The sequence below is a fragment of the Rattus norvegicus genome, chromosome 16 (genome assembly GCF_021556685.1).
Source record: "Rattus norvegicus strain SHRSP/BbbUtx chromosome 16, alternate assembly SHRSP_T2T, whole genome shotgun sequence".
In the NCBI taxonomy this organism is placed as follows: domain Eukaryota; kingdom Metazoa; phylum Chordata; class Mammalia; order Rodentia; family Muridae; genus Rattus; species Rattus norvegicus.
This window is the reverse complement of record NC_141549.1, coordinates 88150310-88167630: the sequence shown is the minus strand read 5'-3', so window position 1 is coordinate 88167630 and position 17321 is coordinate 88150310. Positions and strand designations below refer to the sequence as shown.

General features: G+C 40.9%; 1 protein-coding gene across 2 annotated transcripts in view; it reads right to left on the bottom strand.

Annotated features, from left to right (window-relative positions):
• Nalf1 (NALCN channel auxiliary factor 1) overlaps positions 1-17321 on the bottom strand; it is a 522562-nt gene that overhangs the window by 169004 nt on the left and 336237 nt on the right. The window lies entirely within an intron of this gene.

The window sequence follows — 17321 nt, the reverse complement described above, 5'->3', positions numbered from 1 at the left end:
ATAAAAACTACATTACAGTTTTAAAAGCTCAAACTGAACTTGGCAAATATGTTAATATTAGTCTTCTTGCCATAGGCAGGCATGGGGAACACAATGTAATGAACGAATAATCCAGTTTTTAATCTTCCGCCAAATTGAAAAGCAGCCTTTAACTTCTGAATGAAATACATTTATTCCTTAGGTATGAATATATTTAGCCAAAGTTTCCTGAATGAATAAACTTTATGACTGATAGTGATTAAGCACTTAATTATAATTCCATGCCTTGCATAGTAATTAAAAGATGAAGTAATATGAATGCTCAGATTGCCCTTCAGTGGGTGAATCGTTCCTGAGTTTTAAGACCCGCTCCAGTCTGAGCATGTGTTGTAATAAAGTAATAATGAACAAAATGATTAAAGTAAAGCCATCCATCCTCATAAGTAACCACTGCAACATTTTCCATCAGATGAGCTGGAAAACACAGCAGTACATAGTTACCAACTCGGGTTAGTGTGTGGGAGGCTGTTTAAAGGGTAACACTGTAAACCCTCATTCACTGGCTTCTTTTATGGGTCACTCTTCATACATGAAACAGTGTTTCCATCTGAGGCTCCTTTTCCCCCACACTCAGCACACACTGAGAAATATTAAGAACATTAACACAGGGCTGCAGGATGGCTCATGGTTAAGAGCACTTGTTGCTCTTGCAGAGGACCTAGGTTGGAGTCCCAGCACCCAGATCAGGAGCCTTCACGACCATCTGTGACTCCAGTTCTAGAGGACCTGACATCCTCCTCTGGCCTCTGTGGGCACTGCACTCGTGTGGTGCAGATAGAATATGTGGGCAAATGCTCATACATGGAAACATACATAAGGTAAAGGCTATCATGCATGTCTTTCCTTCAACTTTAGATCTCTTAATGGGGATTTTGTTATGTGGAAATATTTAATATTCTATTTATAAAAATTATGTGCTCAAAATTACTAGAACAATCTCTTGTTTTAATTATATCCACTAAAACTTTTCTCAGTGAAAATTATTTCAAATGCTTACACACACACACACACACACACACACACACACACACCCCACCTCCACAATGTTATTTTAATGCTGGTTCTAACAATTTGGTAAAAGAAAAATGTAGCAATCCTATCTAGACCTATCCCTCTCTCTTTTTTTTTTTTTCATTCTTTGAACTTATGGATTCCCCATGTTCATTTTTTCTTCCCTCCCTCCCTCCCTCCCTTCATCCTTCTGTCCCTTTCCCTGCCTCGCTCCCTCCTGCTGTGCTTGCTGGTTTTTCTATCTCTCAGTCCTCTCCCTTGAGATGACCATCTGAAAGGTTAGTTTAGTCGAGAACTATGATGTTCAGTTGACAGATTCACCTAAACAGTTTCTTGGAGGAGACATAAGGAATTCTGAGGACCTGAACCCAGATACCCGGCTCTTCAGATTTGTCTTCATATCCTCCAGGGCCCAGGCTCCACTTTGCCCAGATGTTTCCCTGATCTGGAGGAAGGGAGAAGTATGATGTCATTGGAAATAGTAATATGAATACTCAAAAGGCACAAAATATACTAATATCATTCTACCCCAAAACATTTACACCAACCTTATACCTGTTCCATATTGTAAGAGCCTTTGTGGAATTAGTAAATTAAAAAAAAATCATTCTGGAAACAGCAAACTTCTCCTAAAATTGATAAAGGATAAGTGGAAAATAAAAAATTTTATTTAATTTAATTAAAATGATTAGAAGGAAAATGAACTATTCCAAATATCAATGAAATCTTTTATTTGTAGTAGCAGTAGGACCATCTTATTGTTCTCACATGGACTGATATAAAAGATATTAATTATTCAGATACAATGAAACAATCTGAACATGTTCCTGTTGATCCTACTTGTTAAAAGTCTATGGTAACTACTGTGTGGTGGCCACTGTGTGATGAGTGATGGTCACTGTGTGGTGTGTGAGGGTCATTGTATGATGGTCACTCTGTGGTTGTCACTGTGTGATAATCACTTTGTGATGGTCACTGTTTGGTGGTCACTATGTGGTGGTCACTGTGTGATGGCCACTCTGTGTTGGCCACTGTGTGATGGTCATTGCATGATAGCCACTGTGTGGTGGTCACTATGGGATAAGAATAATGTGATGGTAGCTGTTTCAAAACCTAAGTATCCCTTAAAGAGTTAGAACATTAATGAATTGAAGTTGTCTGACCAAGTAACCATCCATCAAGGGAGATAACTGTTACCCAGTGTGTGCTTAGAAGGAGATACAATTCAGTGATTTGGTCAGTTGAGTCTTTGGACAATGTCTGGTGTGCTACTTTGAAAAACCACCCTGATTTCTTCATTAACTTTGTAGCTGAATTATACAATCCAATTTGTAAAGATAAACACATTTTTTAAAAAGAGGCTCAATCCTCTCCCCACTCCTGCTAAGTATGAATAAGATGGTTGCTTCTCTGTCCTACTTCAGCTAACTTACATAGCCCTTCTCTCTTTGAAATGTTAGTCTCTTTAAAGGATAAATGGGCTTTGCAAACCCAACTCAATTTTTGTCAAGTTTATACCCAGGAATGTCTTTCCGAAGGCCTCAGGAGCTGTTTCTTTGAAATGTGAATGTAAAAGAGATAGCACTCAAGACTCTAGAGTTATCTCAGGTTCATGGACACTTGTTAGAAAATGACCTATTCTCATGAAGAGCTGAGATGTTTGTAGCTGCCCTGGCCAAAACTAAGTGGCTAATACATGTGACCAACCAAGCAGGTGAAAGTGTGCTGTGCTGTGCACCAAGGGAGTCCAGTTCTCTTACTTGAAAAGCAGTTGTTTATCTGGCAGAAATATTCAGGACTGGAGAGATGACACAGTTGGTAAAGTGCTTGCTGGGTAATCACTGAAGAACTGAGTTTGATCCCTAGAACTCTTTAAAAAAAAAGCCAACCATGGTGGCTCCTTGCTGGGGATGGAGAGATGGGCAGATCACTGAGTTTTACTGGACAGACAGACAAACAGACAGCTTTGTCAAATCAGGGACTTTGGAGTAAAAATCAAGATCCTACTGCACCTAAACATGGTTAATCCTGTGAAGGACAAAATCTGAGGTTGACCTCTAGCTACCACATGAATGTGTGTGTACAAACACATGCGCGTGCGCACACACACACACCCACCACCACCACCACCACCACCACCATCACCACCAACAACAAAAATAACAACAACAGAACACATGCAACCGACTAGACTATTTTGCTACCCCATGGGATGAGATGTTTCATGTGGCCAGAGTCCCTGCCAGAACGCGCATTCTGAGATAATTCACACTCAATGCTAGTAGCAGTCTCCATCTCTTCTAAACTTTGGAGAAAAGTATTGAGTTAACAGTAAAGCTGAGAATTTGCTTTTACTGTATTTGTCCAATAATTGCCAGATGAATGGATTTTGTCTACCAACTTTTCATTCTCTCCCTGAGGTTCAAATATTCATTTCCCTGCTTTATTTTCCTATATAAAGTTCATGGTTATTCTCTGGTACTCATAACAAGAGTGAGACTTAGACTGAGATTCCGGTGGCACGTATAGCATTGATACAATAAGCTAGCATTTCTGTCCTCTTGAACTTCCTACCAAGAAAATGCTGCTTCTTCATTTACTCTGGTCAGTTTCATTTTCCCTCAATTCTTTTGTAAATGTTGGATACTTGTCAAATGTGATCCTGTGTATCTTAGGGGAAATTGCTATCATGAAGTTATAAACTTGCCTGCCACATTCCTCCTGCTATGCGCAGGCAGATTTCCATATGTAAGTTTGAAGCTTCCTTATTGATGTGTGAATGAATGGTGGGTCTTCTCTTACTCTTTCCTCTCAGATCTTCATTCGGTTGCTTTGATTTTTCCTTGGATAATGTGACATTATTCCAACATCACTGTGAGTGGATTGGGGTTTTATTTGTTTTACTTTATTTTATTTCTGTTCCTTTTTATTTTAACATTTTTATATAAACGTTTGATCCTGTTCTTTCCAGTTCCTCCCAGATCCATGCCATTTTAAAGCCTTTCTCTCCATTTCTCAAGAGTCACACAAAAATTAAGAACAAACAAAAATTAGAGAATACAAGCAAAACATAGAGCCATTTTGTGTTGGTAACTGTTCCCAAGCATGGGATCTTCCCTAGGGGATGGCTGAGGTACCCAGTGTCACTCGGTTGAAGAGAACCAATTTCCCTCTCCTAGCAGCGATTCCATTGGAAATAGTTATTTTAATATTTTTATTCACAATTTTTATTCTATTTCATTTTATTTATAGGACACACTGCCATAGGCAGTGTTTTATTTGAATGTGTCTGGGGTTTTGGGGACTTGATCATTGCTGTGGGCATCCTCCAGCAGGCTCCTGTGGGGACACACAGTGATGGTGACTGTTTGACTACATGAGGCAGCCACTAGAGGCAGGATGAAGCTTCATATGTGTAGCACAAGATGCAACCAGTCAGCACAGCCAGGTAACAGATGCTATGGCAGCCAGCTAACCTGAGCACTCTCTTTACTTTTCAACACATAAATGATTTCTTTAAAATTTGACTGTCAGTTTCAGCCATAATTTTTTGTAAAATCATAGTTCTATATGCATAGAGGTATTATGTATATATGTATGTGTATATGTATTTAGTTAGTTAGTTTTGACTCAGTACTCAGGAGTGGAAGTTATAAATATCTAAGCCATGGCAACAATTTGTTTTAATGCCTTGGGATATAGATCATTGGTAGAGCACTTGCCTAGCAAGTACAGGTCTTGAGTTCCATCCTTATCACTACAAAACTTAAGTAATTAATTAGTAAATTAATTAAAATATTTAAACAATCTGGCTGTATATTGGAGTGTCCCAGAAGTGTTTTATAACTTCAGCCACACCAAAAAAAAAATTGGAATGTTAAATTGTGGTGTTTTATTTAAAAAAAAAACATACAAATGAAAAACTGAGAAAATTAGTCATCAAGAAACACTGGCAGGTTCTACAACAAAGTTATCCTAAGAATAGCAACTGTTCTACAAAATCATTTTTTTACAAAACAGGTTTACAAAAAAATTTAAAATGTATCCTAGATAAACAAGGACACACATTTTAATTACAAACTTGCACAGACGGATTGCATCAATGGAGTTTTCTAGTATTGTGCACCCAGTTTGGCAAATAAAAACTGCTTTACTTTATTTTCTACAAGGACCATAATTCATGCATTAGAGGAATGCAGTCATTGATCAAAAGATGATGATGAATAAGTTAGGATTTATAAACATATAGAGGCATCTGTGTGGAGGTTTGTGTACAAATAGCCCCCCTAGTCTCTTAAACCTCAGTTGGTGGAAATATTTGAGAAGAATTTAGAGGTGTGGCCATGTTAGAGGTGTGTCACTTGGGGGGGAGTCAGTTTTGAGGTTTTGAAAGCCTATGCAATTCCTAGTTAGTTCTTTCTGTGCCTCTTGCTTGCGGATCAAGATTCAAGACTCCAGCCATTACTCCAGCACCATGAATGCTTGTCCACTTGTTGCTCCCCAAGATGGTGGTCATGAACTCACCTTCTGCAACTGTAAACCCCAATAAACTGTTCTTTAGGGAACCTCGGTCATATAGCCTTTATGCAGCAATAGAAAAGTAACCATGGCAGCCCAGCGATCAGAAGATAAATAAGGACCAAAACCAACAACGACTTTGGAGAAACCACAACTCTCTGCTTGGAAACAGCAGAACATACTGTGCCACCTAGACCGAAACAGATTTAGGATCGGTCGTGGGTGAAAGCTGGCACACTTCCCGTGCAGGCATCTTGCTCACAACATAGCTGATCTCATTATCTTGAAGTAAAATCCTTGAAACTTCTCAAGCCAAAATAAATAAATAAATACGCGAACACATACTTGTGACATTTCACCTACAACAATTACCACGGCCCTCATAGTCACTCCACTCTGAGCACGTGGATAATTAGGTTGCACAACCCCTCATGGGGCATTATCATTCGTCTTTCCCCTAAACTATAAATAGAGAAATTAGATAGCCTAGTTTTGATTTTTAAAAAAAATTTTTTTTTACTTTCCATTTAAAATTGACTCGTGGAAAAAAACCAGCTAAATTATGTGTTCCAATATGTTCTGATTCTTCAGTGTTCCCCATATTGTCGAGACTCACTTATCGGGTGCAGATACCCTAGAGTGTTCTAGGCTGCATCCTGAGACCCTCTTCTTGAAGTTAAAATCACCTACAGTGACTGCTTCTCACAGAAACACTACTACTACTCCTGAAGACATGCTCTCTCGTAGACCTCCCTCTCTGTGAGCTAGGCTCCCAAACACAGGTGCCGTGTGCCATGTGTCACAGTTCATAGGCTCTTTCCCCTCTCACCCTGACATCTCATCCTTCACTAAGTTTCTCACATGACTGGCCTGTCATAGGATGCATTAATTTGTTTAAACTCTCCTTTGGAAATAACTTACATTCACTTTGACAACTGATATATTCATGCAGAATTTCTTTCCTGGGACCCAGCTATATAATTCTGAGTAACCTCATCCTACAGTCACAACCTCCTAGGACAGACATGGAGCTAATCCTGAAGTGTGTTTAGGAAGGCCTATTAGTGTAGGTGACAGAAGGAAGGAGCTGTGGGGAAGGGGAGAATGCAGAAGGACCACAGAGGCCAGAGTTTGGAGAGAGGTGCTGTGATCAGCATCTCCGGGACAGGACAAGGCTGGTATATCATGAGCGCCCACCCCTCACTGAGGAACTACGCATCGTTAATGAGGGGGAGACTCTCCCTCTTGTCAGTGGTGCAGGCACTGGTGGTTGCCCACATTCCAGGAAAGGATGCCTCCACCCACACACTCATGCTCATAGTGTTAACTGTAATTAGATCTTAATGGATGAAAAGGCATCAAAGGGCAAGAAGAGTGGGATAAATTCTGTGGATATGTGTATGAACTTAGGGGGGAAAAAAACCCTTGAAATCTGATCAGATATCTTATGAACAAATATGAGAATGCTGCAGTGAAATTTACAGTATATAATTATATGTGATGAATTTAAAAATGTCTTTAGAAAACGAAGGCATGGAGCTGAACAACAATCAGTTCTGTAGGCCTTTGTGGGAGATAAATCACTCGAGAGCTTCCTGCTCACGCTGGGGGACAAAGGAGAGGCTGCTGGGGCAGAGGGCAGAGGAGAAGGTGCTGGGGCAGAGGAGACAGACGATCTCATGTCCTTGGGCTTGGTATCCACTTTCCATTTTGACTTCCATTCAAATAACATTACTAAATGGTTTGGTGACTTTAATTTATTAGCTTAGACCCTCTCAGTTATTAGCTTCAGAATAAGAGTCACATCTCCACAGCATTCCATTAAGAAAACAAAGAGGCCATACTTTAGGTTTTCTGGGAACAATCAATCAGATTGGTAGACGAAATAATCAAATTATGAAAATGCTTCTACGATGGCAAAGGCCTTAGCTCTCGCATGCGTGGCTGCCTTAGTCACAGGTCTGTCTGGAGGAATGAGACCCCCCACTCGCCATGGAGGGTTGGCAGACGGATCAACTCACATTCGTTTCTTGGGAGAACTGGATCCAATTGTGCTTGCAAAACTTTTAGAGGTAGAAGAAGAAGGGGAGGAATGGAGGTGACTCTCAGTTTAAATTCGGAAAAGACATTTGGGCTCTTACTTTAGATTTCTATTCCCTGTCAGTATTAGGACCGTACAGTTAAATAGAGTCAAACCTGAGTGCTTCCAAATGAAATTAAAAATTGAATATTCCATGGGATTTCACTGATATTGGGAAGCGTTTTGAATTTATTGCAGGTGTTTATCATGAGCAATGGCAAAAAAGCATTTTCAATTGTAAAAGGAGTAAACCAATACACTTAACCACCACGATGCCTCGCCTGGACATTCGATTTGTTTAGCTCATTTCTAAAAGGGGCACCTTGCAAATACATCTCGATCCATTGTACGTTGGTAACTTAACTCTGCAAAAGGAATCTCTCTTTGTGTCAATGAAGCTGCAGCTATACTGCTTACATCGCGTAAAACATGACATATTTCGGGGTTTTGTTTTGTTTTGTTTTTTTTGTTTGTTTTTTTTTTTGTCATGAAGTCAGATACTTGCCTCTAGCAAAAGTGAACTCTGCTGAAGCTTGCGCATCTAGGACGCTGTTCCTAGAGAGTTTATAGCTGTCAACTAAGATCACGATGACTGTCACCAAGAAGATGACAACTGCATTTATGCCTTCATCTAGAGATGACAGTGTCTCCTTAGGGTTTCTAACAGAATCTGTTCAGCACATCAAAGGTAGGTTGTCACCCCAAACTCACAATCCCTTCTTACTGTTGTTCTCAACACACAATGACTGCAAGCCCAGGGAAACAGGAGGATAATAACTCACCGAATGTCCTCATTTTTCTTCCGAACCTAGGCAAAAATACATCTCACAAGACAAGTAGACTTGAAGATCCCTATGAGACCTTGAGGTATAGAGTAAGCACAGGAGGCAGAGGATCAATCAAGGAAATGTGGTGATATAAGCTAAGGTCAGAGAGATGCTATTGATACTGTGCGGTTCACCAACTGGAATACCAGGTAGCTGACGGAATTGCATACCTCCCTGCGGCCCTCTGAGGTGAAGAAAGTCTTGATGACTTCTACTTGTTAACTTACTGAAGCTTATCTGGACGTTTTGGCCTCTAGAACTACATAATAATAAAGTGACCAGCAAACGTCACAACATCTGCAGTGATCTGTTACAGCAGCCATGGGGAAACTAATACAGGAACTCTCCCCTGAGCCTCGTCAATTTTATTCACACATAGGATATGGCTAAGGGGATCTCTGCCCTGAGAAATTGGAACATCCTGACACATGCTTTTCAGCAGATTTAATGAAGGAAGCCCAATTCAGAACTAGGGACAGAGTTACTAGAGGGTTGGGAAGAGAAATATTATAGATGAGACATTAACTAGAAGCCAAAGGTTCTAAATCTCTAAGAGCGAGTCGCAGTGAGAGGCCATGGGTCAGAAGCAGGAGGAGCCGCAAAGCATGTCTCTCTCTGCTCTGCAGTCTAGGCTGTGGCCTCTGGTGGTGCTGTGTGGAATTTTCCACTTCCCTTGGTGGGGAAAACCCATTCTCTCAAGCAGGTCTCTTTCACCACCAGAAGCTGCTATTTCAACATGATCAAACCGACCTAGACCTTTGAAAACATTTTTCTACATTTCTCTGATGAAAGGAATGTGGATCATAAGATGGTGGGGGTCGCACAAACGAACCCTGCATTCAGCTTTGCCGGCGCTGAATCCACCTCAGCACTGTTGTTTTTGACTGAAAAAAAAAGAAAAAACTACATTCTCACGTTAAACCTTCTCAGAAAAATAAATCTTGGAATCCTAATAGCATTTTTTTTTTGAGATTTGAAATTACTCTGAAATGGCGATAAATTATTATTATGAGTTTACTTAAGAGCCACGCATAATCCTGCATATCTGCCAAAGGTTTAGAGCAATTTTGTATGCTGGATATCAATCTTCAAATTATTTCCCTGCGAGATGTTTTGTTGCAAAGCTGGATTGTGCTGTGCGCTTAGGATGCTCTCCTCAGGTCTCCGGAACCATAGCCTTTCCTGGCTGCTGCTGTTTTGTAACTAAAGTCTGTCTCCATTCTCATCATGAGCGTGTTCAGGGTGAGCTCTTTTGGGATGAATTACACAGAGAACAGTCTTACCGCCCCACTCACATCAGGGGAGTTCAGCCTTTTTGTAACCTGATGTCTGCTGAGTTTCTCCATCACAGGTTATTATTTTCTCTTATGTAATTAATAGATACCCCATGGGAAGCTACTCCAGGACCACAAAGACATCTCGGTCTTCACACAGAGAGAGCTGGCAGTTTGGCATTCCTGCGTGCTAATTGTCTGACACACTTGTTAGTGGGCCATTCCTAAGTGGTGGCTTTCTATTCCCACCCTTTGCCTGTTTGCTGAGTTACAGTAATAACACAAGATCAATACTCCTGTGATCATTAGAGATGATGGAGAGGGGGCTGGGCATACTGACATCCAGAGGGTCTTTAAGGGAAAAATGCAATCAACCTATCTCTTTCTATCTTATGAGACACCCCCCTTTCCCCCCAAGCTACTAGAGGCCATCTCTACTCAAACTGAATAGGCTGAAGGCTGATGGCCTTTCATTCCTTATCTGACATAATTTGCCACAGAGACAGTAATGACTAAGGTGTGATGGATGCTACCACTTTACAGGGTATCATTGTGTAGAGGATTTTACCCGAACGTCTAAGCATCAGTATCATACAGGAACTTTTCCATCCTTACTATGAAGATAAGAATAATGCAGTCAATTACAGTTTTTGTATCTTATATCAGGCCTCCAACTCCCTCCTTACCACTGCACTACGCCAACTCTAAGAATATCTGCTACCTACAGAGCAATCCCGATAGATTTAAAGGACTGCCACCAATGGTTTAAGAGCCATTACCATACGTGCAGTCTATTTAAGACATCCCAAAGGATGCTAAGACACTTACTCACGTGTCTTGTCATCTTAAATACACAAGTTAGCAGTTTACTTAACCGTTATTCAGTAAGAAACTCGAACTGGCCTTGGAAAGGTTATTATGATATATACTCTGTACAGTACACATATACTATACTGTATGTATAAACCTATGCACACCTTAATGCACATGCGGATGTGGTTTAAGACTGAATGAGATTTTCTCAAAGCATCAAATACATTTCAGTAGGTAGAGCAAGGAAGTGCCCCATATTACTTATTTGAAAATGGTTTTGCCATGCTGGACAATAACTGTGCTGTATGAAGGTTGATTGTTTCTAAAGAAATCTTTAAAAGGTATAGTAAAATAATTGTCATCCACTAATTGAAGAACCAGAATTGGATTGTCCTGGTGAGTATAAAGCAAAATGCATATGCGTACACACTTGCACAGCCATGCTTGTACACCCATATACACACAAACATGCACATGTATACATGCACATGAACATATAAACTTGTACTCTCACACATGCATACACCCATATGCACACAAACATGTACATTCACACATGTATACACATTCACATACTTACATATACACAAATGCATATTTGCAAACATGCACTTGCACACACATGTACGTGCACATATGCATACATACACACTGATTTGCAAAGCACGATTCATATTTGTCAGCATTCCAGAGTAACCCAACATTTTTCAAAATACCCCCTAAAAAGAACTAGCACATGTATGTACATAGAGTATGTTTGCATGTGATTACTAGACTGACAGATGGCTACTTAATTTATTCGTGATCTCGTAAAGCTAATGTATGTGTCTCATGCTGTTGACCAAAACTCTATTTTGTGTGTGTAACTGATGCCATGTTGGAGAGCACGCTAGCATTTTACATTTCCCTACGATATGCATTAGCAATCAACATACTTCTCTGGGTTGAGTCCCATAGATCTCAAGAAGACTGCTCTAAAGGGCTTCCTGATTTTTCAGAACTTCTCCAGGGAATCTTGATAATTGCAGCAAGATCTCTGTCATCAGACTATGGAAATTCTCATTTATAAGCACATCAGCATACTAGAAACTGAACAGACACACAGATAGGTGTTGTGTGTATCTCTGTTCATTAGCCTTTCCCTATATTGTTGGGGGTCCATGGAGAAAAGGCTAAAGGCATGCAAGGGGGTTTTCTGAACCTGGAATCCCCATTTTGCAGGGGTTCTGTGGGCAAGCTTTGAATTGTAGGACCTTCAGAGACTTGTATTTCACGATTGCTTCTTGCTACTGATCTGCCTTTCCTGTCACTAAGAGCCTAATGATTCCTGGGCATCAGCCCATCCTATCGAACAGATTTTCTTCAGATCAATGAAGATGTTCTATCATGTAAGAGTGCTGTCTAGACAAACTGACAATTTCATAATTCCTGACAATGATTTTATAGAATTTCTAAATTTATACAAGTGATTCCAGCTGTTTGAAAAGCTACAAATAGAGCTCTGTAAACTCTCATGTATGCGTCATGGGATAATTGCACTGGACAAGAAAGTAGGGTGGAGACAAATTGCGATCAAGGAAAAACATTTATTCTAGGTTGGGTCCAAGGATGAAGCCACAGGTGTACACTATGATAAGGCAAGGCCATGTGAAACTGTTGCTTTGAACTTATAATGAGCTTATAGAAGAAAACACTACATTGAACTTAATATCAACATCCTTCTGTAACTCCCCTTTTGTGTAACATTTTCTCTATGAGGTACTTTTCTTAAGAACTTCTGTCTACGAAGATATAAGGAGGCCAGAGAGAAGAAGTAAAGTGTGAGTTGGGGATTCCGTCCCATCCACCAAATGTATATGTCTGCTTGTCCATACATACATGTGTAGGTATATGTGTATATATGTAAGTATGCATGAGCCCTTGTAGAGTTGATGAGAGGTACTCGGGCCTGAATATGTGTGTGTGTATGTGTGTGTGTGTGTGTGTGTGTGTGTGTGTATGAATGTAGGAGTATGTGGACATCTGTGCATATTGCCTGTGTAAAACATTTTTTTCTGCATGCATGACTTTCTTTTCCTTTTTTGTTCTGATTCACAAGAAGTTAATGAACTCTGAGTTCTCTTGCCTAGATCAGTGAGGGGCATGTGAGAAAAGAACTAAGAACCAGAGTAATCAACTTCTTTTCTTAATTCCCCTGCTGCTGAGCAGCTGGACTTAATTACCAGAAGCCGAAGGCTTTTGGTTTAAGAATAGGAAAGAGTTAAGAAAGGTAAATACTACTAAAAGCAAGCAACTTTTACCTTTACTAAACCAAGTTTTGCCTCTGAAAACCATCAAGGCACCCATCACTGCTTTCCAGAGAGACCTGTGCTGGACAGGTTCCCGGTACTACGCATACATAGATACAGATAAAAATCAATGCTCTGCTTCATGGTTATTCCTCCTTGAGTTGGGGACAGGAGTATACCCGTAGACTCTCTGCTTCATAAAGCCAACCAAATTGTCTTTAGCTAGAGAGAGCTGTGTTTTGCTTTTACATTTATTCGCCTGCTGGTGCCATAAGAAAAGTGGATTTGAACAATGCCCAAGGTTCTGAGTAAGTATAACACGGGCAGAAGAGGAAAGCCATGATCTGGGAGGGAGAGGGGAAGAGAGAAGGAGGTGGAGCTGGAGGAGGAAGGAGGAAGGGAGGGGGGAAGCAGGGAGGGGCTAAGGGAGAGGGAGGAAGGGGGTGAACAGTCAGAAGAATGGAGATTTCCCAGGACCACCATAGGACATATGAATGCATGGTGATTTCACAACAAGTGTGCTAAATATATATTAATATGTTAACATACGTTAATAGGAGAAAACCACACTTTTAAGAGAACATTTTTGCTTTTTTTTTAACAGTGGCAGAGACGTTTGAAACCTTATTGACTGAAGCACTCTGTTCAGTCACAAATCAAAACTAAACAAAAATATGGATTCCTGTATCTCATTCATCAGTAATTAATTGAAATAAGGCAATTCATCCTAAGTGGGGAAACTATAGGACTATTCATCTATAGGACTTAAAATGCAAAGCTTTTTGTAATATCAGAGAATAAATTTAACATAAAGATCTTAAAGAACAAAGTAAATGGCAAATGTTGGGATAAATTACTAGAAAGCCTGGTTCCCTGCTGACTCTACTTCCACTTACTGATTTGTCTGTTTGTTTTTGGGGAAAGGAAACTTTGAGTAATTATGAATGGGAACATCAGTTTGGAGGGGCCCTTATCCCTGGAAACCCTCCTAGGTTCTGATAACCACAGGGTTTGTGAATGTTTCTAGAGAGGCCCAGCTCACCAAGCACACACCTGGACAAGAGTGTTTCTGTAGGAACACCTTCGGGATGGGGGCACACTCTTCTTCCTCCCCCAGACTTTAGCTCTCTTCCTTAGAGGAGACTCCCTGCCCCTCTCAACCCAGGTCAGGTTTCTTCCTTGTTTGTCTGTGGCAGAGACACATGTTACTGAATACAGCCCCTCCAGAAGTTCTAAGTGGAGGGGCATATGAAAGTTGATTTCCTCATATTTCCAGCAAGGACTCATTGAACACAGCCAAATGAACAGTGAATGCAAACAGGATATGAATTTGTAAAGTCAAATCACATGTACCTTTGAGAGACTGGTTGTGCCCTCACTTAAGGCCTGGGTGTGACCAGGCTGTGTCCTGGAAGTGTTAGTCTATCTTGAGGGCATTAGTCTTTCTTTTGACCAAAACAGGCTTTATCTTAAAGCATCTGCCCTAATTACATTCTTCAGACCGATTCCAGATGGCCACCTCTGATCTTTCTCTGTGGTGACAGTGCCACAAACTGCTTCTTGGATATACTTGCTCCCTAATACCAGATTATCCTGAGTCACATGGAAATTTAAATTTGGGTCCCTCATAACAGAACAAAAAGCAATACGAGGTTGATGAAAATTGATTGCTGTAAAGATTGCAACGCTTAGCACAGCAGGGGCTGTCTTCTCATACATACATACATACATACATACATACATACATACATGCATACGTACATACATCTCTTACAACCAGCACCTAGAACATTGTAGAATAATAATCATGGTAGCTAGTACTTCAATTTTCTTCACAGACTCTAATTTTGCATTTGAGAAAGCAACACAAAAACTAAAAGTATATGGCAATATCATTATAACGTTAAAGGACACAGTTAGCGTGTTTTAAAAAGACTATGAACATTCTAATAAATACATGCAAATGAGATCATCAACTTTGCCTTTTGTGATTTCTTATTCCATTTTACTGAAATTACACAATTTTGGGGCTTCCTATTATCTTACAAGCATTCTTGCGTATACAACACTGTGTTTGTTGTCCATTTTCATTGATTGACTGCACTGCATGTAAAAAACTGGAACATAGATGTCATCTTTTTAAAATAAGTTCCTTGACCAATTTTCAGCCAACCAACTTTGGGCGACAAGGAGGATGTAGAGGTGAAACAGAAAGAAAATGGAACCCTGAAGACCATCATAGCACGCATGCATTTTAGCATGTCAACAAAAACGCTGGAGACCATCACAGCTGGTGCATGCTAAGAATGTCAACAAAACACAGGACAGTGTGCTCTCTGGACTTGCTCAGGTTTGACTGCTTTGCCCAGAAAACTAAAATTTACTTTTACCCTTAAAACAGATTCCCTTCTTGTTTTGAATGGTCCAGAGTTGTTCACAGATTCAAAGAAAATTAAAAAGAATAAAAGGGGGGGGGGCCTTATCACCACCAACAAAAAACAGAACATCCTCAACCTCCCTAGAATAGTGATCCGAAGTACAATGCAGTTTAATTCGACAAGCCTCTGTTTGGTTTGAAATATTCCACTGGGTCTATGGTTCAAGCCACCCTTCCCAGGGAGAAGGACTGTGGACTTGGGAGATGCCTTTGGGCTGCCTGGTGAAGGAGTGTGGGGCGGGAAGTCTTTTTATAACAGAGCTTACTGTTTGGTGTGCACGGAGCTTCCCCATCACAGCTCCTTCTGCGCTGCTCCTGTCTGTAGCCCCAATCAAGTCTGGAAAAGTCTTGTGAGATGAAGCACGGGGATGTGCAATGCATTCCCAAACCCCAGATCTTTACCAGATACACTGAAGAAATGCAGCCTTATCGGCAAACGCTGAAATTCCAGGTCTTTGAAGAAAGTTCTTAGATATCTACTGTTGTTGATAATGGCCCATGCTCCTTTAAGGTCACCTAATTTCACAAACTGTGCATGCTCAGCTGTCGGTTCAGGCAAGGACAACTCTTCCCCTCTGCACTCTGTATCACGGCTGCAAACATCCTCAGACCCTAAGTCCTGCAGCTCACCCACTGATTATTTTATAAGGACTCAGGGCTTTGTTGGATCTTGACTATTATGCCATGTCTTTAGATAATTATTTTCAGTGTGAGTTATTCAGATCTTTTTTTTTTAATTATAACTACAGAATAGTCAAAGTATTTTAGGTGTTTGCTATGCTTTCTTGCCAAGCATCAATTAAAATTCCTAAACAGAACACCAATCTCTAAAGCTGTTGAGGGGAGAACAGGGGCACTCATGCCTGCTGTGCAGGATATGGTTGGACAATAGAGTAGACAGGCGGCCACACAGGTGGGGTTGAGTCACGTGTCACAGAATAATCACACCGGAGGTGATAACTGTGGAGAGAGGGATGAGTTCACAGTGAAGACACTTGAGTTCCATCCTGGGAAAAATTGTGTTGTCAAAGACTTCAGAAAACTTAATATGAAGAGACAGCAAGGTGAAGGTTTTACCAAACATATTCTATAGAGTTTAATGGGCACGTTAAGGAGTTAGGACTGTGGTACTATTACAGAGTACTTGGTAAGAGTCCTAAGTGGTAACCATCAGATGTTAGACTGGAGTGGGTGACATTTCCAGGCTCAGAAGAACTGGTAGCATGGTGAGAAGAAAACACAATACTAAAATCTCTATTTCGAAGCCTCCTTCTACAGTTTAGTTATTTAACCTCTGTAATGTGTTTGGATAGTAATGTGGATATTATCCTTTCCCTTGACAGAGAAAACCAAGGCTTTAGAATATGAAATAACTTATCTGGGGTCACTATCTATCTGGTAAGGGGCACAGTTAACTTACAGTATGCTGTAAACATGATGCTTTTCTCAGAAATATCGGAATGACGTGCTCAACTGTGTCCCAAATGTCTAAAGGAACCTGCTAGTTAGGCCATGAAGTTGCATTGGGGTTCAATGCTCCAAGCACCCAACTTGATCGATGCAAACGTTCCAAGGATAGGGACTGAAAGGCTGAGCCCATCAGATTGCAGGTAGTTACCAAGGGGAGAGGAGAGAAGGCCTCAGGAAGAATTGGTCATAGAGCTCCATGGGATCAAGACAGTAGTGTCTTGCTTTCTCTTACCCTCCCCCTCCCCCATCCCTGCCCCTATCCCTGCCCCTATCCCTCTCCTTTTCCCTCCCCCTCCCCTTCTCCCCTCTCCCTCCCCTCCCCCTCTCCTTCCCCATTCCCCTCCCCCTCTCCCTCCCTCCTCCCCTCTCCCCTGCTTCTGTTTTTCTCTCTCTGATGGCTTATGCAGAGAGGCAGAAGTATGTATGGTTTGGGTTGGCTGGTTTTTGCAACCTTTCCTGAGAAAAGTATGACTGACTGGGTACACCAGGCAGAGTGGGTTGGCAGCTGTATGTCTCAGTACTAGCTGAGAGCCACAGGGGTCACATTGGCCTACACTGACAATG